The sequence below is a fragment of the Entelurus aequoreus genome, linkage group LG01 (genome assembly GCF_033978785.1).
Source record: "Entelurus aequoreus isolate RoL-2023_Sb linkage group LG01, RoL_Eaeq_v1.1, whole genome shotgun sequence".
NCBI lineage: Eukaryota > Metazoa > Chordata > Actinopteri > Syngnathiformes > Syngnathidae > Entelurus > Entelurus aequoreus.
The window spans coordinates 68,624,756-68,644,943 of NC_084731.1; the positions used below are offsets into that span (position 1 = coordinate 68,624,756).

Sequence of the window (20,188 nt, forward strand, 5' to 3'; positions counted from 1 at the left end):
GCTCTGCCTTCAACACCATCCTCCCTGGACTGCTACGAGACAAGCTCTACCAGCTCAGCGTGCCCGACTCCCTCTGCAGTTGGATCAATGACTTCCTGACAGACCGAAGACAGCACGTGCGGCTGGGGAAGATTGTCTCGGACAGTCGAACCACGAACACTGGTACTCCTCAGGGCTGTGTACTCTCCCCCTGGCTCTTGGGGGGGTCGTTAAGTATACTGGGAAAACCGGGAGGGTCGGCAAGTATGCAGCTGAGCCGCGGGTTGCCGACCCCTGAGGGAATTAGCAAGCTTTGTGTTTACCTTTCAGCCATTTTGTCTGCAGAATATGTCTGAATAAAGTCTGCTATTAATAAAATTACATCTTTACACTATAGCAGAAAACATGTACTCAGGAGAAGAATGTGTGATATTACTAGGATATTATTTTCAAATTATGGCATAAAAACATGCATTTATTTCGGAATAAAATCAGACTATGATAAAATGTGTGATATTACTAGATTATTTTTCAATTATGGCATAAAAACATGCATTTATTTTGGAATAAAGTTGGAATATCATGATAAAATGTGTAAAATTACTAGAATATTATTTTTATATTATGCCATAAAAACATGCATTTATTTTGGAATAAAGTTAGAATATCATGATAAAACGTGTAAAATTACTAGAATATTATTTTTCAATTATGGTATAAAAACATGCATTTATTTCGAAATAAAGTCGGAATTTTATGATAAAATGTGTGCTATTACTAGATTATTTTTTAATTATGGCATAAAAACATGCATTTATTTCGGAATAAAGTCGGAATATTATGATAAAATGTGTGATATTCCTTGAATATTATTTTTTAAATAATGGCTTAAAAACATGCATTTATTTCCGAATAAAGTCAAAATGTTATGATAAAATGTGTGATGTTACTAGAATATAATTTTTTAATTATAGCATAAAAACGTGCATTTATTTCGGAATAAAGTCTGAATAGTATGATAAAATGTGTGAAGTTGCTAAAATATTGTTTTTTAATTATAGCATAAAAACATGCATTTATTTCGGAATAAAGTCTGAATAGTATGATAAAATGTGTGACGTTGCTAGAATATGATTTTTAAATTATGGCATAAAAACATGCATTTATTTTGGAATAAAGTCAGAATATTATGATAAAATGTGTGTTACTAGAATATTATTTATATATTGTGGCATACAAAACCTGCATTTATTTTGGAATAATGTCGGAACATTATGATAAAATGTGTGACAATACTAGAATATTATTTTTCAATTATGGCAAAAAAAATTATGCATTTATTTCGGAATAAAGTCGGAATATTATGATAATTATGATGTTGAACTATTTCCCTTGTGGATCATTAAAGTTTGTCTAAGTCTAAAATGTGTGATATTACTAAAAAATCATTTTTAAATAATGGCATAAAAACATGCATTTATTAAAGTCGGAATATTAAGATAAAATGTGTGATGTTACTAGAATATAATTTTATAATTATGGCATAATAACATGCATTTTTTATGATTAAATGTCTGATATTACAAAAATATTATTTTAAAATTATGGCATAAAAACATGAATTTCTTTCGGAACATTATGATGAAATTTGTGATATTACTAGAATATTGTTCAATAATGGCATCAAAAACATGTATTTATTTCGAAATAAAGTTGGAACATTATGATAAAATGTGTGATATTACTAGAATATTGTTTTTAAATTATGGCAAAAAAAACCATGCATTTATTTCGGAATAAAGTAAGAATATTATAATAAAATGTGTGATATTACTGGAATATTATTTTTCAAATATGGCATAAAAAACATGCATTTATTTCGGAATATTATAACGTGTGATATTACTAGAATATTATTTTTCAATTATGGCAAAAAAAACATGCATTTATTTCGGAATAAAGTCGGAATATTATGATAAAATGTGTGATATTACTAGAATATTATTTTTTTAATAATGGCATAAAAACATGCATTTATTTTGGAATGAAGTCAGAATATTATGATAAAATGTTTGATGTTACTAGAATATAATTTTTCAATTATGGCATAAAAACATGCATTTATTATGATAAAATGTGTGAAGTTGGTAGAATATAATTTTTGAATTATGGCATAAAAACTTGCGTTTATTTTGGAATAAAGTCGGAATATTATGATACAATGTGTAATGTTATACTAGAATATTATTTTTAAATTATGGCATAAAAACATGCATTTATTTCGGAATATTATGATGAAATGTGTGATATTACTAGAATATTATTGTTCAATTATGGCCAAAAAAAAAAAGTATTTATTTCGGAATAAAGTAGGAATATTATAATAAAATGTGTGATATTACTCAATTATGGCATAAAAACACATTTTATTTGGAATAAAGTCAGAATATTATGATAAAATGTGTGATATTACTAGAATATTATTTTTAAATTATGGCATAAAAACATGCATTTATTTCGGAATAAAGTTGGAATATTATGATAAAATGTGTAAAATTATTAGAATATTATTTTTCAATTATGGTATAAAAACATGCATTTATTTCGGAATAAAATCGGAATTTTATGATAAAATGTGTGATATTACTGGAATATATATATTTTTAAATTATGGCATAAAAACATGCATTTATTTCGGAATAAAATTGGAATTTTATGATAAAATGTTTGATATTACTGGAATGTTATTTTTTAAATTATGGCATAAAAACATGCATTTATTTCGGAATAAAGTCGGAATATTATGATAAAATGTGTGATGTTACTAGAATATTATTTTTCAAGTATGGCATAAAAAACATGCATTTATTTCGGGAATATTATGATAACATATGTGATATTACTAGAATATTATTTTTCAATTATGGCAAAAAAAAACATGCATTTATTTCGTAATAAAGTCGGAATAATATGATAAAATGTGTGATATTACTAGAATATGATTTTCTTAAAAATGGCATAAAAACATGCATTTATTTTGGAATAAAGTCAGAATATAATGATAAAATGTGTGATATTACAAGAATATTATTTTTAAATGATAGAAAATAAGGCATGCATTTATTTCGGAATAAAGTCGGAATGTAATATAATAAAATGTGTGATATTTCTAGAATATTATTTTTTAATATGACATAAAAAAACAAAAGCATTTATTGTGATAAAATGTGTGATATTACTAAAATATTATTTTTAAATTATGGCATAAAAACATGCATTTATTTCTGAATAAAGTCGGAATATTATGATAAAATATGTGATGTTACTAGAATATTATTTTTAATTTATGGCATAAACACATGCATTTATTTCGGAATAAAGTTGGAATAGTATGATAAAATGGGTAAAATTACTAGAATATTATTTTTCAATTATGGTATAAAAACATGCATTTATTTTGGAATATTATGATAACATGTGTGATATTACCAGAATATTATTTTTCAATTATGGCACAAAAAAAAAACATGCATTTATTTCGGAATAAAGTCGGAATATTCTGATAAAATGTGTGATATTACTGTAATGTTATTTTTAAATTAAAATGTGTGATATTACTAGAATATTATTTTTTAAATAATGGCATGAAAACATACATTTATTTTGGAATAAAGTCAGAATATTATGATAAAATGTGTGATGTTACTAGAATATAGTTTTTAAATTATGGCATAAAAACATGCATTTATTATGATAAAATGTGTAGTATTACTCAAATATTATTTTTAAATGATGGCATAAAAACATGCATTTATTTCGGGATAAAGTCGGAATAATATGATAAAATGTGTGATGTTACTAGAATATTATTTTTAAATTATGGCATAAAAACATGCATTTATTTCGAAATAAAGTTAGAATATTATGATAAAATGTGTAAAATTACTAGATTACTATTTTCCAATTATGGTATAAAAACATGCATTTATTTCGGAATAAAATCAGAATTTTATGATAAAATGTGTGATATTACTAGAATATAATTTTTTTAATAATGGCATAAAAACATGCATTTATTTTTGGAATAAACTGAGAATATTATGATAAAATGTGTGATATTACGAGAATATTATTTTTCAATCATGGCAAAAAAACATGCATTTATTTCGGAATAAAGTCGGAATATTGTAATAAAATGTGTGATATTGCTAGAATATTATTTTTTTAATAATGGCATAAAAACATGCATTTATTTTGGAATAAAGTCAGAATATTATGATAAATTGTGTGATGTTACTAGAATATAATTTTTAAATTATGGCATAAAAACATGCATTTATTATGATAAAATGTGTGATATTACTAAAATATTATTTTTAAATGATGGCATAAAAACATGCATTTTTTCGGAATAAAGTTGGAATAATATGATAAAATGTGTGATGTTGCTAGAATATTATTTTTAAATTATGGCATAAAAACATGCATTTATTTTGGAATAAAGTCGGAATATTATGATAAAATGTGTGATATTACGAGAATATTATTTTTCAAAAATGGGAGAAAAAACATGCATTTATTTCAGAATATTATGATAACATGTGTGATATTACTAGAATATTATTTTTCAATTATGGCAAAAAAACATGCATTTATTTTGAAATAAAGTCGGAATATTATGATAAAATGTGTGATATTACTGGAATATTATTTTTAAATTAAAATGTGTGATATTACTAGAATATTATTTTTTTGATAATGGCATAAAAACATACATTTTGGAATAAAGTCAGAATATTATGATAAAATGTGTGATGTTACTAGAATATTATTTTTAAATTATGGCATAAAAACATGCATTTATTTCGGAATAAAGTTGGAATATTATAATAAAATGTGTAAAATTACTAGAATATTATTTTTCAATTATGGTATAAAAACATGCATTTATTTCGGAATAAAATCAGGATTTTATGATAATATGTGTGATATTACTAGAATATTATTTTTTTAATATTGCATAAAAACATGTATTTTTTTTGGAATAAAGTCAGAATGTTGTGATAAAATGTGTGATATTACGAGAATATTATTTTTCAATTATGGCAAAAAAACATGCATTTATTTTGGAATAAAGTTGGAATATTATGATAAAATGTGTGATATTACTAGAATATTATTTTTTTAATAATGGCATAAAAACATGCATTTATTTTGGAATAAAGTCAGAATATTATGATAAAATGTGTGATATTACGAGAATATTATTTTTCAATTATGGCATAAAAACATGCATTTATTTTGGAATAAAGTTGGAATATCATGATAAAATGTGTAAAATTACTAGAATATTATTTTTCAATCATGGCAAAAAAACATGCATTTATTTCGGAATAAAGTCGGAATATTATAATAAAATGTGTGATATTGCTAGAATATTATTTTTTTAATAATGGCATAAAAACATGCATTTATTTTGGAATAAAGTCAGAATATTATGATAAATTGTGTGATGTTACTAGAATATAATTTTTAAATTATGGCATAAAAACATGCATTTATTATGATAAAATGTGTGATATTACTAAAATATTATTTTTAAATGATGGCATAAAAACATGCATTTTTTCGGAATAAAGTTGGAATAATATGATAAAATGTGTGATGTTGCTAGAATATTATTTTTGAATTATGGCATAAAAACATGCATTTATTTTGGAATAAAGTTGGAATATCATGATAAAATGTGTAAAATTACTAGAATATTATTTTTCAATTATGCCATAAAAACATGCATTTATTTTTGGAATAAAGTGAGAATATTATGATAAAATGTGTGATATTACGAGAATATTATTTTTCAATCATGGCAAAAAAACATGAATTTATTTCGGAATAAAGTCGGAATATTATAATAAAATGTGTGATATTGCTAGAATATTATTTTTTTTAATAATGGCATAAAAACATGCATTTATTTTGGAATAAAGTCAGAATATTATGATAAATTGTGTGATGTTACTAGAATATAATTTTTGAATTATGGCATAAAAACATGCATTTATTATGATAAAATGTGTGATATTACTAAAATATTATTTTTAAATGATGGCATAAAAACATGCATTTTTTCGGAATAAAGTTGGAATAATATGATAAAATGTGTGATGTTGCTAGAATATTATTTTTAAATTATGGCATAAAAACATGCATTTATTTTGGAATAAAGTCGGAATATTATGATAAAATGTGTGATATTACGAGAATATTATTTTTCAAAAATGGGAGAAAAAACATGCATTTATTTCAGAATATTATGATAACATGTGTGATATTACTAGAATATTATTTTTCAATTATGGCAAAAAAACATGCATTTATTTTGAAATAAAGTCGGAATATTATGATAAAATGTGTGATATTACTGGAATATTATTTTTAAATTAAAATGTGTGATATTACTAGAATATTATTTTTTTGATAATGGCATAAAAACATACATTTTGGAATAAAGTCAGAATATTATGATAAAATGTGTGATGTTACTAGAATATTATTTTTAAATTATGGCATAAAAACATGCATTTATTTCGGAATAAAGTTGGAATATTATAATAAAATGTGTAAAATTACTAGAATATTATTTTTCAATTATGGTATAAAAACATGCATTTATTTCGGAATAAAATCAGGATTTTATGATAATATGTGTGATATTACTAGAATATTATTTTTTTAATATTGCATAAAAACATGTATTTTTTTTGGAATAAAGTCAGAATGTTGTGATAAAATGTGTGATATTACGAGAATATTATTTTTCAATTATGGCAAAAAAACATGCATTTATTTTGGAATAAAGTTGGAATATTATGATAAAATGTGTGATATTACTAGAATATTATTTTTTTAATAATGGCATAAAAACATGCATTTATTTTGGAATAAAGTCAGAATATTATGATAAAATGTGTGATATTACGAGAATATTATTTTTCAATTATGGCATAAAAACATGCATTTATTTTGGAATAAAGTTGGAATATCATGATAAAATGTGTAAAATTACTAGAATATTATTTTTCAATCATGGCAAAAAAACATGCATTTATTTCGGAATAAAGTCGGAATATTATAATAAAATGTGTGATATTGCTAGAATATTATTTTTTTAATAATGGCATAAAAACATGCATTTATTTTGGAATAAAGTCAGAATATTATGATAAATTGTGTGATGTTACTAGAATATAATTTTTAAATTATGGCATAAAAACATGCATTTATTATGATAAAATGTGTGATATTACTAAAATATTATTTTTAAATGATGGCATAAAAACATGCATTTTTTCGGAATAAAGTTGGAATAATATGATAAAATGTGTGATGTTGCTAGAATATTATTTTTGAATTATGGCATAAAAACATGCATTTATTTTGGAATAAAGTTGGAATATCATGATAAAATGTGTAAAATTACTAGAATATTATTTTTCAATTATGCCATAAAAACATGCATTTATTTTTGGAATAAAGTGAGAATATTATGATAAAATGTGTGATATTACGAGAATATTATTTTTCAATCATGGCAAAAAAACATGAATTTATTTCGGAATAAAGTCGGAATATTATAATAAAATGTGTGATATTGCTAGAATATTATTTTTTTTAATAATGGCATAAAAACATGCATTTATTTTGGAATAAAGTCAGAATATTATGATAAATTGTGTGATGTTACTAGAATATAATTTTTGAATTATGGCATAAAAACATGCATTTATTATGATAAAATGTGTGATATTACTAAAATATTATTTTTAAATGATGGCATAAAAACATGCATTTTTTCGGAATAAAGTTGGAATAATATGATAAAATGTGTGATGTTGCTAGAATATTATTTTTAAATTATGGCATAAAAACATGCATTATTTTGGAATAAAGTTGGAATATTATGATAAAATGTGTGATATTACGAGAATATTATTTTTCAAAAATGGGAGAAAAAACATGCATTTATTTCAGAATATTATGATAACATGTGTGATATTACTAGAATATTATTTTTCAATTATGGCAAAAAAACATGCATTTATTTTGGAATAAAGTCGGAATATTATGATAAAATGTGTGATATTACTGGAATATTATTTTTAAATTAAAATGTGTGATATTACTAGAATATTATTTTTTTAATAATGGCATAAAAACATACATTTTGGAATAAAGTCAGAATATTATGATAAAATGTGTGATGTTACTACAATATTATTTTTAAATTATGGCATAAAAACATGCATTTATTTCGGAATAAAGTTGGAATATTATAATTGTAGTAGAATTTCTGACCTTTTGACCTATATTTCTTGTCTTTTAAGAATGTCCGCTCATTTTCAATACTCTTGTATTTTTGTGCCATTGAATGGACCAGTTGTGGGACAAAAGTGAATATTAAGTCGTGCCAACCTGTCTATAGAATGTGTTGACTGTCTAAAGGATTCGAGTTGTTATGGAACAGATAGGAAAAGCAAAACAAGACATTGACGCATTTGATAAGGAACGATGACGCACAACAGACATATAAAAAATGGGAGAAGACCGGAACTCGGGGGTGATTTTGGCTTGTGTGTGTCTTGTTGGCTCCGGAGTAACTTGTGGTTTGTCTGCACGACCAACTCAATTCAACCTGCACTTCTGATAATGGGTAAATAAATGTGTTGTACTAAACTACTTTTGTTGCCTGCATAAGCTTCGGACAATCCACTACACAAATTGGCGTCACGAACAGGATGGTTTAGAAGCTACAGGTCGACAGCCGCTCTCGCTCTCTCTGTCAGGCAGACAGTGTGCTGCACGCGCGCATCTAATACAAGGTAAGCGTTTTGCTTAAAGTGTAAACATTTTCTGCCTGGAGAGAGCCAGATTGATAAGACTAATTGCTGAATCTATTTTGATAAAAGATAGGTTTAGTCAGGTTCTCCAAAGACAACCTGGAATGGGGTAAATTATGGTTGGATTGAGTTGTTTTATATGTGATCATTTGTCTGTGTGTTTGTTGAAAACTTGTGATTTCTTGTTTTTAACATCAGGGGATTGTTGATAGAATTTTGGTGGTTTGGAGTGTAGAAGCATAGACTATGTGAGACGAAAAATTTCTCTTAACCTCTTCATCCTCTGTCGTTGCTGGCAGAGGATGCTTCTTTCTGCAAGTGCATCAGAATTAGCCAGAGTTGGATACAGCTAAATTTAAGGCAGGGTTTTGCTAACTGGTGGCACATTTGGCCCATACAAATTTATGAAGTCTATGAATGTGCGACATATCTCTCTATGTGGAAACTGCAGCGTTGGAAAAGCCTCATTTTGGGTGACCGTTTGGTGACTCCGGTAAAGGAGATCAACTGAGCTGTATTTGTCACGACGTTCTGTTTAATTGGCTGCAGTATAGATGGATATTGATCGGGCTGCATATGGTAGAGCTTTGGTGGAGCTTTGGTGAAGCTTTGGTGAAACTGTATGGAACTGACCAAAACATGATGACTGTAGAGCATTGGGTGATTATCAGTGACCCTATGGTGCTTTTATGCTGTTGCCGTGTATTGGTCAGGGAGTAAAACCAGGAGCTGCTCCGCTGGAACGGGTTAATCGCCGTTGTATGAGTAATGATGGGACCTGTGTTTGTTAATGAGACGGCCGATTCCACAAAAGCACGCGTGCATTAGTTGTTTATATTGGTCCGGACCAGGGGGGCGTGGTTTGTGGGATAAAAATGTGTGTGTTTTTTAAATTTATATATATATATCTGCGTATTTTAATAACTTTTGTGTAGCACCTGGTTTCTTATCTGGTTTAATTCCCCCCCTTCCTTTTCCTCCCCCCCTCTCGCAACCTCCCCCCTTCACGCTTTTTCTCACAGCCCCGCTATCTGTAAAAGTTTGGAAATTGTCTAAAATGTGTGTGCGTGTGAGAAAGTAGACAAAGTTTATGTACAGAAAACATATGAGTGTATGATCTATCCATTTAATTATCTTATTCTGCTCTCGGAGGTTGGATCGCGGGGGCAGCAGCCTAAGCAGGGAAGCCCAGAATACCCTCCTTAAACTTGACTATTTGTCCATCTAAGAGTGAATGATAAATGTTGTTCTTATTATTAAGGTTCTGATATGATACAGCTGTGCTTCTGGATGAGAAAAGTAGTTGTCTATTGCATTTACTTTTAACTGTGCTGGTAAATTCTCTGTGTGTGAGTGACTGTGTGACGCATATAGTCTCAGCTGGGAGACATTTTGAGATAAGAGTGTGTGCGTGTGACGAGGCTGTGTGAGTGACAGCTGCGTGAGGCATTGGTTCGAAGAGGAGTGACACTGATAGCATTGAGCTAGGTTAGCATTGTGTTAGCAGAGCATTGAGCTGGGTTAGCATTGAGCTAGGATAGCATTGAGCTAGGTTAGCATTGTGTTAGCAAAAGTTTGCTTACTGAGGCATAGTAAGGCTAAGTTAGCATCTAGCTTGGCATTACTAAGTGTGGTTGAACAGTTATTCTCGGTCTGTAGAGTGTGCTAGTAGTAGGTGCTTGCTAAGTCCAGTAAAATAATAGATATATGGAAAATTACACGTTTAAATATCAATCAATAAATACGGATTGTGGGACATTGAAACATTGTTTAATTCATCATTCATTTATATGTCTAGTATACTTTTTTTTTGGTACAGCTTTGCTGCTTATCTGATCCATCCAGTTTCTGTGTGGAAGTTGAGACAAACACACGCACAAACATCATAGATTAGGACACATTGTAACTTGAATTAATAGTTATACAACAAATAAATTAATAATATTGAATTTAAATTTGAGAAAGATAAATTGATTATACATTGACATTTTAATTTTTTTTTAGGAATAAACACACAATAAAATAAAAGTTAAATGTATATTCTAATACATCTAAGGGCATCTGTGAAACATAGAGTCTGAAGAAGTACAGATAAGAGCCACTCAGCGCCATTGTCAAAACAAAACGTAGAGAAGCGTTAAACAAATTCTAATCAGAAGGAAGACAGACCAAAATATGAGAACTTAAGTAAACAGACAGCAAGTAAACCAGAAATAATAATGTAAATAAATAACAAAGAAAGCAAATTTTTATGTGACATTGGTGCATGTAGAATTACAAATAGAGAATAAAACTAAATGGAAATAACTGTCTGCAAGATGACCATGACGTCATGAATTGTGCTCGGGTTAGTAATAGATAGATAGATAGACAGATAAAACGTTATTGATTCCTTCAGGAGAGTTCCCTTTGGAAGAAGAACTAAAAAGTAAACAGTAACTAATAAGGGTATAAATGGAAACAAAATAGATTCTATTAAAAGAGAAACTAGGCATTAACGACCATGATATAAAAAAGTATTGCACTGTTATTGTTTTGCATTCCCTGTCATCCTAGCCCCCCAAAGAGGAATTGTACAGTCTAATGATGTATGAGACAAAGTATTTTTTATAGGCTAAACCAGTAGTTCTCAAAGGAGGGTATGGTGTTTCCGCTCGGACAAAAAAGGGAGGTACTTGAAGGTATGCCAAGGGGTACCTGAGATTTTAAATATTTTAAAATAGCGACAATTCAAAATCCTTTATAAATATAATTATAGAAGAATAATTCTTCAACAAAATAAATATTTAGAATTAAGTTCACGAGCCCAGATGGATCTCTATTGCAATATCCAAAGAAGGTTGATGATTGATTATATGTATAGAAATCTTTATTATAATTTAATCACTATTTTAATTTTTAAAACGTTTTAGTTATTCTTATTTTTTGTTTGTCCAAATAAGTCAAGTAAGACCACAACAAATGAGCAATATGGTGCACTGTTATACAATTTAATAAATCAGAAAATAATGACATTATGCTGTATTTTATTTCTTTAATTTACTGGGACAAAAAAGGTTAAAAACCACTGCCCTAAATCATATCTAAAGCTAAAATTATTTTATAAGACTGATTATTTTGGATTCGTAAATAGTATGCTGTTGATTGTGGTTAGCTGCAAGTTTGTTTATTTGTTTGTTTAGTTGCTTGAGTGAAATGGGAAGAAATCTATAGGAATAATTACATGCAAAATGGAATAAAACTATGAGTGCGATAGATAATGAATGAATAGATGAAATAAGTTTATTTTGGTCATGTAATCAACCATCAACCAATTTGTGTGAGCAGTTTAACAGTAAATTAGACATATTAACAATCATACACATTTACACACAGAAAAGAAAAGAAAAAAGAATGACCGAAAAAAGAATAGGCGGAAGCCAAAGCTTATATTGGCCTATGATATACAATTACTGAACATTAAATTACCTGGAACATCAACGTTAAAAGATGAAAGTAATTGTTACTATATTTTATAATGTTAAAAAACTTTACTTTTCAAGGGTCTCTTAAACCATAACAAAAAACTACATGTGTTCAGCTCATCACTGAGGATGGTACATCATTTAACTCCTAAAACTGAAATACATTTGTGTTTTTATTTTATTTTACTTGACCTATTTCAAAAATCGATACCCCCCGTAAATGATAGTGTCTCCTCATAATGTAAACAAGCTAAGAATACAAACTGGAAGGCTGTTGTTCTTTACTCGGAAACATAATTGCAATTGTTTTAAAATTAAATTATCTGAACATTTAACACATTATGACTTAAAAAATGGATTGATATGATCATAACAATAATGCTTTGTGTAATATTGAAATGAGCCTTTTAAGTTTAAGTATTGGGTCTATATTTATTCTATAAACATTTCCCCAAACTTCAAAACAATATTACATATGGAAAAATAAATGAATAAAATAACATGTGCAGACATTGCTTATTCAGCATGTGTTTTACTTTATACCGAATAGCAATGGATTTGGATATTTTTCTTTAATATGTTCAATATGTGGCTTCCAACATATTAATGATCAATTATTATTCTCAAGAATGTAGTTCATATACTCTGTCAATTTCCACTTGATTCAACTTTAATTTTTGTTTCACAATTTGACTTTGCACCCTGGACAGGTCGCCACCTCATCACAGGGCCAACACAGATAGATAGACAGACAACATTCACACACTAGGGCAAATTTAGTCTTATTAATTTCTACATATTGAGATCTAATACTTAAAATAACTACTTAACCACTGTTGTGAAACACCTTTCTAATTTATGGGAGTATTGGGATAGGATTGAGGAAGATGTCTGCTGTGGTGGTGGTTAGTTTGGAAATTAATTTAATAAAAGTAACTTTAAAGTGCAGTCTGACATTTTAGTTTGGAGTAATTTATAGTTTTATTTAGACATTGCAGTACACCATACCATGCGCCCGGGAATCATGTTTGGTGATTTGGCTCCCAAGTTTTTTGTGGTCTTTGGTATGACTCGACCGGGGTTTTGGGCTTGCGACCTGCCGATCTCAGGGCGGACACTCTAACCACTAGGCCACTGAGATAAAGGAGGCAAACCAAATCTCAACAGCTTTCAGTTAGCTACAGATTTTGAGAGTATAATGCGAATAACTATAACTTTACAACTGTTTTGCTGTGAATAGTGTTGAATAATAATTACAAAAAACAGCCTACATTAATAATTAGAATAAGAGCCGATATGTAAAGTTAAAAATAAAAAATAAAAAAGAGGAGAAGTGTGATTAGGCATGGCGCTTAGAGCATGGCCTTGTGTGTTTGTTATGACCAAGTTGGATAACCAGTCGGAGACGGGCAAGGCAAGGATATGTTTGTGCGGCGTTTTTCATGCAACAAAGAGAAAAGAAAGAAAATAAAAGCAAAATTAAAATGCAGACAATACAAATAAACACAGTGCGGACGTTAAAAGTTAAAAGATTAAAAGATTAAAAGATTTAGCTGAAAGATAAGGAGAAACGTGAATAAAAACATTCCTTTGTTTTGGAGAGTATCACGCACAGTGGGAGGTCAGAGTGCAAGCATGACAGCTTGCTCGCGCCTACTGATAGACAAATGATAGTTTAAATTAACTTATACATGATCTTTAAGTGAATTAAAAGGGTACTTAAATACACATGAAGTAGTACGTATAATCTTTGAATTAAGGTTATTGATTAGCAATTAATGGGATAGTTAAGACTGTAAATTTAAAACGTGATATGCAAATTGAACTAACCGAGAGGATATGAAAACGATGGGTGTACATGTTTTGAGTTCCAAATTCTGGAGGAAAAAACCTCAACAAAACGTAAAACCATTCAGACGGACTTGGGTGGTAGCCACGGTTGTGCTAGGTCAAGCGAGGGTGGAAAGGATGTGCAGCCGGGGGACTGCCAATCTGAACAAGACAAGCTCCAAAGTTGTAGCCAGAACATGCTCACAAAAAATACAGGTGTGACAGCAGGACGAACAGCAGGATACAAACAGACCCCTGCTGGACATAAGTGTCAACGGACAATGTTCAACACAATCTTTGAAGCATTCCTTTGTGGTCAACCTGCACACACCTTGTAATGACCTGCTTACGAACTGTGCCCTGACAATTCAATACTGCACAGAAGGAACTTCCTGATGTTGCCTGACAGCACGACATCAGCGGACAACTAATAGGGACGCCTCCCAGGAACGAATGGAAGACGGGGACTGCTCCAACTGTCCTAGCACTTGCTGACTGAGGTGCGTCCGTGTGTCCTGCCACCCAAACCGCCAAAGTGTATGATCACCAATTGGACGACTCATAATAGGAGCCTTTTGACTCTTATATATGGTGGGACTCAAGGTATGGCCGCTCATGTGAACTATCCTTACAACAATTAGAATGGTATAAGATGGACAACTAATGACCCACATTGTTCCTTTGCTCTCTGTATTTGCGTATTGAACCGATACGCAAATACCACATTTTCAATTATTTCGGTTGTCTGTTAAAAACATAGCTATTGGTTGCAATTTGGACATTTCTGCTGTAGGCTACAAGGAGCTAGCAGCTACACAACAGCTGAGCTAAAATAAAATTTAAGCATATCAAAAAATTATAGTTGCTTATTACATACACAAAGTCGCAGAGAGACAGAAGTCTGTAGAAAGTATTCAGTAACAAACGTGTCCGCATTATTAAACTTTCTACCACAGGAAACATACTGAACAAATACAGCAGTTACTGTCAGACTCTAATCCGGATTACCTTGTCTATCAGAGACATGGTTAAAACCCACAACACCTTTCGTTCTAATTAATGTCCCGGGGGACAAGATTACAGAAGAGACAGATCGAGTGACAAAGGGGGGAGGAATTATGATTTATGAAAGGGAAAACATTAAAAGTAGATCAATTTGAGTATGTTGAAATTAAAATCACATTTTCCTCAGAAATGTATTTCAAGGTAATTGTAGTATACCGACCGACCACAGCTAAAGACATTTTTCTTGATTCATTTTCAGACATCCTCAAACAGCATAGTATGAAAGAAGTAACGTCATGGGGGACGTTAATCTGGACTGGTTAAATAAAACACGTAGAAAGAAACTTAAGGATATTATAAACGGCTTCTATATGATACAAATGATAAGCAGCCCTACTAGAATTACAATTGGATGACAAAAATTAAAGAGAACATCTGTAAATACACAAATACAAAATCAGAAAGAAGAGTGCTAAAATAAAAATACCATTGGATTAATAAAACAATTTGGATTCTAATAAAGACATCGGGACTCAGCTCTCAAAAGAGCAATTATAACAGGTCTAAATACAGATCGTATGTTTTAAAAGTTTGGAAGAACAAAGTTACAATGTTTATGCGGAAGTCTAAGGCTGACTTTCATTTAGAATTAATCAAAGCTGCAAAAGGGAACAATAGAGAGTTATGGAAAACCAGATACAAATTTACGGGAAGAGAGCAAACAAGAAACAACACTATAACATTAAATATCAATGGCGCTACTATCGCAGACAGTCTGGACATAAGTAATAATTTTAATGAACATTTCATCAGTCTGGACAAACCCTGAATAAAAATCCCTCAAAATCAGTGCAAATAATTGTCATTTATTCAGGATGGACTCATTTTAGAAGTAACAAATGAAACAAAGTTAAACAAAATCTTCACTGCATTATCAGACTCACGATCTAGAGATATATATATGGGTTGGACACTATCTTCCTAAAAACATATAAGGATTGTATTATTGCTCGTATAACAACGATTGATAAATAAATCAATAACGGAAAACACTTTCCCTACCACGTCGAGAAACTGCTACTATGATTAAATCCATAAAGCAGGAAATAAAGAAGACCAGAACATGTACAGACCAATTAGCCTTCTCCACGTTATAACAAAAGGAATAGAAAATTTGAAATAAAAAAAAAATAAAAAAGTGGCTTTGGAGCAATCAAGGCTGCTCAGACGGTCACTAAGAGGGGCATTATGTTGACACATCAATTTAATGAGTATTATATTTATCCATGAGAGCATTTTTGTTGTAAATTTTGAGGTAAGGCTGTTAAAATCTTGGTTGTTGTTATGAATGATGACAGATGTGAACAAGAGCATGTATTGTCTTTGTGTGATGATGTCAATAAGGTGTGGTTGTATTGTATGTTAAGTATGTGTCCATGAAGGGGCATTTTTGGATTTCTCTTAATCTGATTACATGCTACAGTATGATTATTTTTGATTAATTATTTATTATTATGAATGTATATATTTATTATGATTAATTAGTGTCATAATTTTATTGCTTGATTTGTGGATCCCCTTTAATTTAGGTAGCCAGGGACTACAGATGGAAAGTAGCTATTTTAATGTTTCTGTGCATTGTCCCATCATAGATAGACTAAATTAAATACAACTATTTAGTGAATTATTGAGGCCACAATAATTCACTAGGTGTTGTAAAATATCAAAGTACTATTGCAAAAGCGAACAGTGACCTCAAACATGACCTGTCCTCCGCCTCTGTTCTTGCTGCACTTGACTATCAGTTGTCTTTTCTTTTTCTTGGATGTTTCTGAAACTACTAATACTACTACTACTATTACTATTACTACGACTAACACTGTCCCTGTGAGAGGGACAGAGGGGGGAGGTGAGTTTGGATTGGGTGAAGTTTGAGCGTGTTGAGGTTTTATTTAATCGATATGATCAATCCGGTGCAAGGATAAAGGAACGTAGTGATTTAGATTGACAATTGCAGTGGTTGGCGAAAGCAACCCCAACCTCAAAGGAGGGTGCCAATTCAGTAATGAAATATTTTGTGAATGATCTAATATCCCGACATGGTTTCCCCAAAAAGATTAGGTCAAACAACGGCACCTATTTTAAGAAAACAGGTTAATCTTCTTCAGTCACAAGATCAGCACTTCTCAGGACCAGCAGCTTCCTAGGAAGGTGGAAAGACCATGAGACCAAAATGGTAAGTTTGCAAAATGTAGAATTTGTGTGCCAGTTCCTCTGTGCAGATTTGAGGATGAAAGCAGCCACTCCAGATTCCCTTACACTCGCTAAGAGGGGCACGGTCAAAGCCGATCCAGGACCAACACCCGATACCTGACTGGAAGGAACCGAGAGGAGAGACAACACCTTGCCAGCGATGACGAGAACAACTAAGGTTGCCAGCCAATGTGTCCACCGGGACTCCAGCAGCTGTGGAAAGAAGTGTCGGGAGTGCCGAAGCAGCGAGGAGGCCTGAAGCAAGCCGAGGGCCTGGACCAAAGCCCCACGCCCCATACTCTGCCCCAGCCTTCCCCAAAGCCCCCACAGCTCCAACTCTACCTGAGTTTTCCCCAATTTCGGCCAGCACGCACATGCCACTGAACAGTCTGCCCAATGGACTGAACCACACCCCAAAGAGAGACAGACTGTTTGAGTGGATCTCTTTCTTCACCAAGGCAGCCAAAAGCCCAACGAGGTGTCGGCAGGCCATCAGCCTCAGGCACCACCGAGCCATCTATACGAGCACTAATCGAACATGGACTCATACGAAATTCAGTTGTGTGTTCAAAATCAATTGATAATTAACAATATTGGTAACTACATTAATTGCAAATGCCGGGAAAAATATTTTTGCAAATGTCTTAGTCATAAGTCTATATACATTCATCTATTTATGTTCAATGATGTCCATGATCAAAGTATTTGTTATTCCCTTACTAAATCAAAGGGTAGGCCACTAATTGTGTTCTGTGAGATGGTTTTACTGCAGGCTGGTAACAGCGATCGCTCTGAAGGAGGGTCATAGACGGAATTTTTGCCTCGTATAAAAACATTGAGGTTTTTGCCTCTATCTGCGGTAGAGATTTAAGTTAGTGGTCTATATCAGAAATTGTTTTGGTCCAGGGTCTTAAGACCCTGGAAGGCGGGTATGTAGTAGAATTTCTGACCTTTTGACCTATATTTCTTGTCTTTTAAGAATGTCCGCTCATTTTCAATACTCTTGTATTTTTGTGCCATTGAATGGACCAGTTGTGGGACAAAAGTGAATATTAAGTCGTGCCAACCTGTCTATAGAATGTGTTGACTGTCTACAGAATTCGAGTTGTTATGGAACAGATAGGAAAAGCAAAACAAGACATTGACGCATTTGATAAGGAACGATGACGCACAACAGACATATAAAAAATGGGAGAAGACCGGAACTCGGGGGTGATTTTGGCTTGTGTGTGTCTTGTTGGCTCCGGAGTAACTTGTGGTTTGTCTGCACGACCAACTCAATTCAACCTGCACTTCTGATAATGGGTAAATAAATTTGTTGTACTAAACTACTTTTGTTGCCTGCTTAAGCTTCGGACAATCCAATTTTACACAATAAAATGTGTAAAATTACTAGAATATTATTTTTCAATTATGGTATAAAAACATGCATTTATTTCGGAATAAAATCAGGATTTTATGATAATATGTGTGATATTACTAGAATATTATTTTTTAAATATTGCATAAAAACATGCATTTTTTTTTGGAATAAAGTCAGAATGTTGTGATAAAATGTGTGATATTACGAGAATATTATTTTTCAATTATGGCAAAAAAAACATATATTTATTTCGGAATAAAGTCGGAATATTATGATAAAATGTGTAAAATTACTAGAATATTATTTTTTTAATAATGGCATAAAAACATGCATTTATTTTGGAATAAAGTCAGAATATTATGATAAAATGTGTGATATCACGAGAATATTATTTTTCAATTATGCCATAAAAACATGCATTTATTTTGGAATAAAGTTAGAATATTATGATCAAATGTGTGATGTTACTAGAATATAATTTTTAAATTATGGCATAAAAACATGCATTTATTCCAGAATAAAGTCGGAATAATATGATAAAATGTGTGATGTTAGTAGAATATTATTTTTAAATTATGGCATAAAAAACCTGAATTTATTTCGGAATATTATGATGAAATGTGTGATATTACTAGAATATTATTGTTCAAGTATGGCATCAAAAACATGCATTTATTATGATAAAATGTGTGATATTACTAAAATATTATTTTTAAATGATGGCATAAAAACATGCATTTATTTCGGAATTAAGTCGGAATAATATGATAAAATGTGTGATGTTGCTAGAATATTATTTTTAAATTATGGCATAAAAACATGTATTTATTTTGGAATAAAGTCGGAATATTATGATAAAATGTGTGATGTTACTAGAATATTATTTTTAAATTATGGCATAAAAAACCTACATTTATTTCGAAATATGATGAAATGTGTGATATTACTAGAATATTATTGTTCAATTATGGCATCAAAAACATGCATTTATTTCGGAATAAAGTCGGAACATTATGATAAAATGTGTGATATTCCTTGAATCTTATTTTTAAATTATGGCAAAAAAAAACATGCATTTATTTCGGAATAAAGTAGGCATATTATAATAAAATGTGTGATATTACTAAAATATTATTTTTAAATGATGGCATAAAAACGCATTTATTTCGGAATAAAGTCAGAATATTATGATAAAATGTGTGATATTGCTAGAATATTATTTTTAAATTAAGGCATAAAAACATGCATTTATTTCGGAATAAAGTTGGAATATTATGATAAAATGAGTAAAATTACTAGAATATTTTTTTTCAATTATGGTATAAAAACATGCATTTATTTCGGAATATTATGATAACGTGTGATATTACTAGAATACTATTTTTCAAATATGG

At 30.3% G+C, this 20,188-nt stretch overlaps 1 protein-coding gene across 1 annotated transcript in view; it reads left to right on the forward strand.

Annotated features, from left to right (window-relative positions):
- kcnq2a (potassium voltage-gated channel, KQT-like subfamily, member 2a) overlaps nt 1–18,781 on the forward strand; it is a 163,887-nt gene extending 145,106 nt beyond the window's left edge. The window contains exon 17 of the mRNA XM_062057129.1: nt 17,295–18,781. The gene's annotated coding sequence lies outside the window, so the exon portion shown is untranslated. The remainder of the gene's footprint in view (nt 1–17,294) is intronic.
- Nucleotides 18,782–20,188: the final 1,407 nt, after the last annotated feature.